This window comes from Mustela nigripes, chromosome 3, assembly GCF_022355385.1.
Source record: "Mustela nigripes isolate SB6536 chromosome 3, MUSNIG.SB6536, whole genome shotgun sequence".
Lineage (NCBI taxonomy): Eukaryota > Metazoa > Chordata > Mammalia > Carnivora > Mustelidae > Mustela > Mustela nigripes.
In genome coordinates, this window is record NC_081559.1 from 84,251,132 (window position 1) to 84,257,958 (window position 6,827).

General features: G+C 35.2%; 1 non-coding gene across 1 annotated transcript; it reads right to left on the bottom strand.

The window, feature by feature from the left end:
- Nucleotides 1-3,895: 3,895 nt before the first annotated feature.
- Nucleotides 3,896-3,998, bottom strand: LOC132014734 (U6 spliceosomal RNA). Its single transcript, XR_009403385.1, has one exon. It is a non-coding gene; the product is annotated as a U6 spliceosomal RNA (small nuclear RNA).
- Between the last annotated feature and the right edge of the window lie 2,829 nt (nucleotides 3,999-6,827).

A 6,827-nucleotide genomic window follows, 5' to 3' on the forward strand; every position in this document is an offset into this window, starting at 1 on the left:
AATTAGGGATTCTACTTACATTTTGTTTTTAAGTGGAGGAATGAGATAAAATATATAGCCATTATTCATCTCTATGCTGAAACAGAAGTATTTTTACTTATATATGCAGGCATATATAGATATATTTTCCTTATTTATCACATAAGTTTATTGAAATAACTTTATTAAAATAGAGATCACAAAACGTATTCATGTCCCAAAATCCTGTAATGGCTAACTAATTTATTATTATTTATCTATCAAAATAATAGATTTTGAAATGTGAACATTTCTTGGCAAAGGTGGTGTTAGGGAATGTGTCACAGAAATGGAATTGCTTCAATACTACAACAGGCAGATGTATATCAAACATATATAAACATCTGAACACAGATAAGAAAATATTGGCTAAATATCAAATGAGATAGAAACAATTTATTTTTAAAAAATTATCAGAAATGAAATGGAAAAAGTTCAGAGCCAGGTATATAGAACCTCCAGGGCCTGTGGTCCAAAGGAAAAGAAAAAAACAATTTAACATCAAAATATTCAATGAAACAAACTCAGCCCTATGGTAGTTCCTAAATACACAAAAATGTTACATTTTTAAATTGTAAAAAATAATTTTTTTCTTCTATAGTATCTGATAATGAGAAGGCATTAAAGCACTTCCTTGGGAAGTATTTCCTCTCCTTAAACCCAAACTTAGATGTGAACTGGTTCACCATCAAGTTGTTCATGTATGAGCTTTTAAAAGGGGGAAATACTTGGTTTATGTAATGAAGGTTAAACCTGATATCTGAAAGAGAAAAAAGAACAAGGGAAAAAAAAAAAAGTAGACTTAGCCAAGCCCTAGCAAAGAAACACATTTCATGAACACATTGTGAGTTTCTATTTAACATATAATAACTGAATCAAATGGGTAAAGATTAATTTTACTAATTATTCTATTTATAATCTAGAGCTTTATATTCGTTGTCCCAATAATTTTTTTTTTAATCTAGAATCACCTGGGAAGCTTTTAATTTAGAGAGAGAGAGAGAGAGAATGAGGAGGGGGAGCACAAGCAAGGGAGGGGACAGGAAGGGGCTGGGGAGAGGGAGAGAGAAGCAGACTCCCTGCTGATCAGGGAGCCTGATGTGAGGCTGTATTCCAGGACAAGAAGATCATGACAGGAGCCTAAAACAGGCACTTTACCTACTGATACACCCAGGTGCCTCTCATAGGATGCTTTTAAAAATACAAATCTGTTTTCTAAAATTTATTAATCCATCACAAGATCACAAGTAGGCAGAGAGAGAGGGAGAGAGGGAAGCAGGCTCCCTACTGAGCAGAGAGCCCGATGCGGGACTCCATCTCAGGACCCTGAGATCATGACCTGAGCCAAAGGCAGCGGCTTAACCCACTGAGCCACCCGGTGCCCTAAACTTTTTTTTTTTTAATAAAAGTATACAATTTTAAAACTAGGAGTTTGAGAGACTGACAGAAAAACTTGATATAGGTTTCATTCCAGGAACATAATTTTTACTGCTGTAATAGAATGGATTGAGTATAGGTGTCTGTGACAGAGAAAGTAGGTAAACCAGTTAGAGGATCATTACAATAGTTCAGGTAAGAAACAAAAAAAGGCTAGGAGAAAGATGGTTTACAGAATACTTTCAGTGTGTTCTGTCCGTGCCTCATGGCTCCCCCAAATACTAATTATTTTGCATGACATCAAGGGTTTTGTTTTGTCTTTTAAATTCGACTTGGGTTTAGCTAATAGGAAATACCAGCCTGTGACTAGAGGTCGGCAACAGAATGAAGTTAGGTTTTTATTCCCTGGCTCCTTCTGTGTGTTGACTTCTCTTCTATCAGAGGACGTGGTTAATCTTAGACATCTTTCACCATGGAGCTAGCCTTTCTAGTTTCTAGTAACTCTTCCCTTTGTCCTCTCAGCTTACATTGTCAACAGCTTCTTATTGCTTGCTCCTAGCTGTGAGGTCTTGAAGTATTTCTGGTTGGTTTCCACAAACCCTACTTACCCTATCTTTTAAATATGTTTTCATTTAACATATACTTCACATTACCCACTCTAAGTGGTTCACCCTTTTATGGCAGGACCCTGAATGATACAGGTAGCAATTGTGGAAAGATATATAGACTTATTTACATACATACACTTGATGCATACAGAGGATAGGATTTAATGATGATTTAGAAATGGAGGGTGTGAAAATGGAGGTATCAAGGATGACTTCCAGATTTCTGGCTTGATCAGTAGGTGAATGGGAGTATTGTTTGTAAGAGATGAAGATTCTCATCTCTTAGAGAGAATTCAGGTAGTATGGGAGCAGGTCAGGACTTCTGTCTGGACCATATTGAGTGGAAATGTCAAGCTGACAAATTAGTCAAAAGTCAGAAGAGAACCATAGAGTATCAGTACACATTTTGTTGATGTGAGGGCATCTATGTTATTTCAAGAGAGAACCGAAGTGAGCATACAACAAAGTCCAAATCATTATGAAGTCTATGGTCTACTTGCGGAAGAAGTCATGAAAAAAATAAAGTACAATGTTAAATTAATTCTACATAGCAAAAGTTCAAGCAGGTATAAGATAACATAATGAGAGGTACATGGGTGACTCAGTTGGTTAAGCATCTCCCTTCGATTCAGGTCATGATCCCAAGGTCTCAGGATCGAGCCCCATATTGGGCTCCCTGATCAGTGGGAAGCCTGCTTCTCTCTCTCCCTATGCCCCTCTCCCTGCTTGGGCTCTTTCTCTCTCTCTTTCTCAAATAAATAAATAAATAAATAAAATCTTTAAAACTATATAATATAATGAGAAGACAATGCATTTTGGAGGTTGAAAGAAGTGATAGCTAATATTATTCCTAATAAAGACATGCTGAATAGGTGAAAAGATGGAGGAAGGCTATTCTAGGCAGAGAAACAATATTCATCTTAAATCTCTGTGGAAGAAAGGACTATAGTTCACTTGAAAAACTGAAAATTGACTAGTGTGGCTGAAGATTAGTGAGCAAAGGAAGAAGTAGCATGAGATCAGGTTGCTGAGGTTGACAGAAGACCAGATTATTAGGTCATGACTGTTAGGATGCTATTTGATACCTAGTCATAAAGCAACTTAACTTTAATACAAATCTTAAGATGACCACAACTGTCATATAAACTTCATTATTAGATCTTATACTATGCATATCAGATACAATTGGGATGCTCAATATTGTTCTTTTTTTTTTTTTTTCTTTTTTTTTACAATTGGGCCAATTGACTCATCTACTTTGTAGTAAAGCACTACTTGTTAAGGGCATTGATGGAGAAGAGAGAGGATATCTGATAATTCACATGGCATGTCTTTATACCTTAAATTGAACTTTATAAATTGGAAATTATTTTTGTTTTCCCTTCAGGTACCCTTACCCTTTATGACTTATTACATATGAAAAACAAACCTATCATATAGAAATATTGGGAAATAAAACCATAAGTATTACTTATAGTTTATACTGGACATTTTCACTAGGACTTAGTTGTCCTAGTCTTTTTGCAAGAGCTAGTGATTTTACTAGTTTAGTGGAAGACGTTCATATCTGAACCTGAGGTTGCCTGTGGTTACTTATTGTGGTATCCATAATAAACACACAATGAACAAATTATAGCTCTATTCAAGGATGATACATTTATTCTTCAAATGAAGAAAAAATATTAAAAATTCTTCAAGAAGAGATAATTCTTATACAGTGCCACTATATGTTAGGCACTGTTTTAAAATCTCCATATGTATTAAATCATTTACTGACTGTAAAAATCCTATGAGGCAGGGACTCTTACCATCAGCATTTAGGCATGAGGCAACTCCACCACAGGAAGTTACAAACCTGTCTAAGGATGTCTGGGCAGTATACTGTAGTCTGGAAATTCAACATGATGGTCTTGCTTTGGTATATCATCCTTGTGTAGGTGCCATGCTAATCTTCTCTGTGTCATTTCAATTTTAGTATATGCATTGCCAAAGTGAGCATAGCAGTCTTGTTTTATAATACTCCATCTTAACTCTCATCAGTTAGTATCTTTCTTTAATGGAAGAAGATCCATTCAGGGAAAGTAAACCATCACATTACTGAGTAGGTCTTGGGCCAAATTCTTATCAGTGATATTTTCTTGAGTGGCAATGTCAAAGAGTTGAAACCTTATGCATGTGTTAAAAATGGATAAAATTGGTCAGTAGTTCTTATAACTAGGAATATGTCACTGCACAGGTTAAGTGATATTTTAATCACTTTTTCTTTTCAATTTAAACACCTATAGAACTAAGGAATGAATTTGAAGGAGTTGCTGATTTGATCTAAACATATGTTAATGAAATCAAATATAAAACTGATTCTTACTAGAGTGTTTAAATATCTTCTAAATAATGGGAAATTTAGCAAAGGAAAATGTCCATCTATCTACCTATCAACTATCTATCTTTCCATCATCTATATTTTTTCCACATACATTTCTTAAAATATTAAAATAAAGTCTGAGTATAATGACTATTTGCAGGTATTTGGCCATTTTATTTTTATTTATTTATTTATTTATTTTAAGAGTTTATTTATTTATTTGACAGAGAGAGATCACAAGTAGATGGAGAGGCAGGCAGAGAGAGAGGAGGAAGCAGGGTCCCTGCTGAGCAGAGAGCCCGATGCGGGGCTCGATCCCAGGACCCTGAGATCATGACCTGAGCCGAAGGCAGCGGCTTAACCCACTGAGCCACCCAGGTGCCCCTGGCCACTTTATTTTTGAAGAATAAAATTCCAATAATTCCCTAGAGTTGTTTCTCAAGTTTAAAATGTCTGTAAAGAGCAGAAAGCATATAAACTTCATTTTGTAAGATTTTCTTCCTGTCAAGATGATTTGTTTTGAGAAGCATCTGAGGGTCTATAAGGCCACCCACCATTTTAATAACTCTGATTGTTCTGTGTATCATCAAGTCACTGCGTCCAATCTGGACAGTTTCATTTTACATAACTATAAATTTTACTCTCTAACTGTCATTATTATAAATTGATCTCAATAAGAAAATGTTCATCATTGTTACGGGATGGGGGAAAAAGCTCAACACAGCATATATTTCAATCTTCCAACAATATAATACCATACTTCTAAGTATACAGCTCTATGTATGATTCAAAGTATAGAGTTTCTAAATACTATTTTGGCCTTTTATATTTCCCATTTTATTTCTTGCTGTCAATATAAATTTAATATCTACTAAGCAAAGGGTCTCAACTTTTGTTAAGGATGTTTTTGAAGGTATTGTCATTTGTAATTTCTTTTCTATGAAATATTTCAGTGTTCAGAATTTAATTCTAGGGTGAAGTGTCAAATATGAGGTTGCTGGCTACATAAATACTAACCCCCTACCCCCAATTCAATTTCAAGGAGCAATTCAGGTGAGAGTAAATAAATAAATAAAAGGTTTGGTTAATGTTGGACATTTGCTTGGTACCGTGTCATTCAAAACTCCTTCCATTTAAAAACAAAATTTGCATTGACATATGAATGATGTATAATGCAGCATAATTACTTACGGGGTCTTTGAAAAGAGAAGCCCCCTTTTTTCCAAGTGATTTAACTTTGAAAAGGAATTACTTCACATGCCCAACAAATACTATTAAAAAGCATTTTATGGGGTTCTTTCCCTGCATATTTCTACACATGGACAGACTATTGTGTGTTCTAAAACCTGTATTTACATGACACACTTTTATGGTCCAATGGGCAAACACTACTTAGTCCTAAAATAACATCACAGTAATGACTACAGTCAAGACAGCAAGAACACTCCACCATTATTATCCATATCAGACTCCACCAGATGGGGTATCTGTGGTGGAGTGCTGACAGTGGCGAATACTTTCTGGTATTTTTGTGTACTCTTAGGCACAGCGATTTTACATTTAAAATAAGCAGTGCATCAATTCTTCCATTTTAAAGAAATATGTTGTATCACATATTCTTTGCTTCATTTGAATCTAGTGGAGAAAGAAATGACATGGAAAATTGAAGATGACTTACATTAAGTGGGATTTAACCAAATTTCACTGGGTATAAGGCAAGTTTCCAACCTCAGGAGTATTGATCTTTTTGTGTTGGGTCATTCTTTGTGTGGGGACTGTCCTGTGCATTATAGGATGTTTAATAGTAACCTTGACCTCTATTGACTAGAAGCCAGTACCCAGAGAGTTGTGACAACCAACAATGTCTCTTCATAAGGAATGAACTCATGAACATGCACATACTCTCTGAACAGATTAAATTATATGGCTTGGCTTTGTCAATGTCAGAGTTTTATCAGTCTCCAGATGTACATTCTTTCTCAAAGTATACTTTACTTATGTTTATTCATTTGTTTGTTTTACCTTCAGTCATGACTAGAGTATGTAAGCATTTTGCATCTGCAATATTATTTCACATATTTTTTATTGATAGCAAGAAAATAAAATGGGAACTATCGAGTCTTATATACAAAGGGACATATTTAAGAGAAAAGCCTCAGTGTTTATTGGGGAGGGGAATTGGCTCCTACAAGTCCCCACTGGGTTCCAGGAACTGGAACTGGGTTCCAGGCTCCTGGAGGCCTGCACCTCTAGGCTAATTCTTGTCCAGTGTTAAGGAAAATATTTAAACTGTGGAATATTTCATGACAAAAGCTGCTCCCTTCTAAAATCAGTGAAATTTTTATTTACAGTTCTCATCTTCTTATGCTTTTGGAATAAAGGCACTGCTTCCAAGAAATCAGGTAGTTGGAAGGAAGAATGAGACAAGATTATTTACCACATCACTGATTATAAACATGACT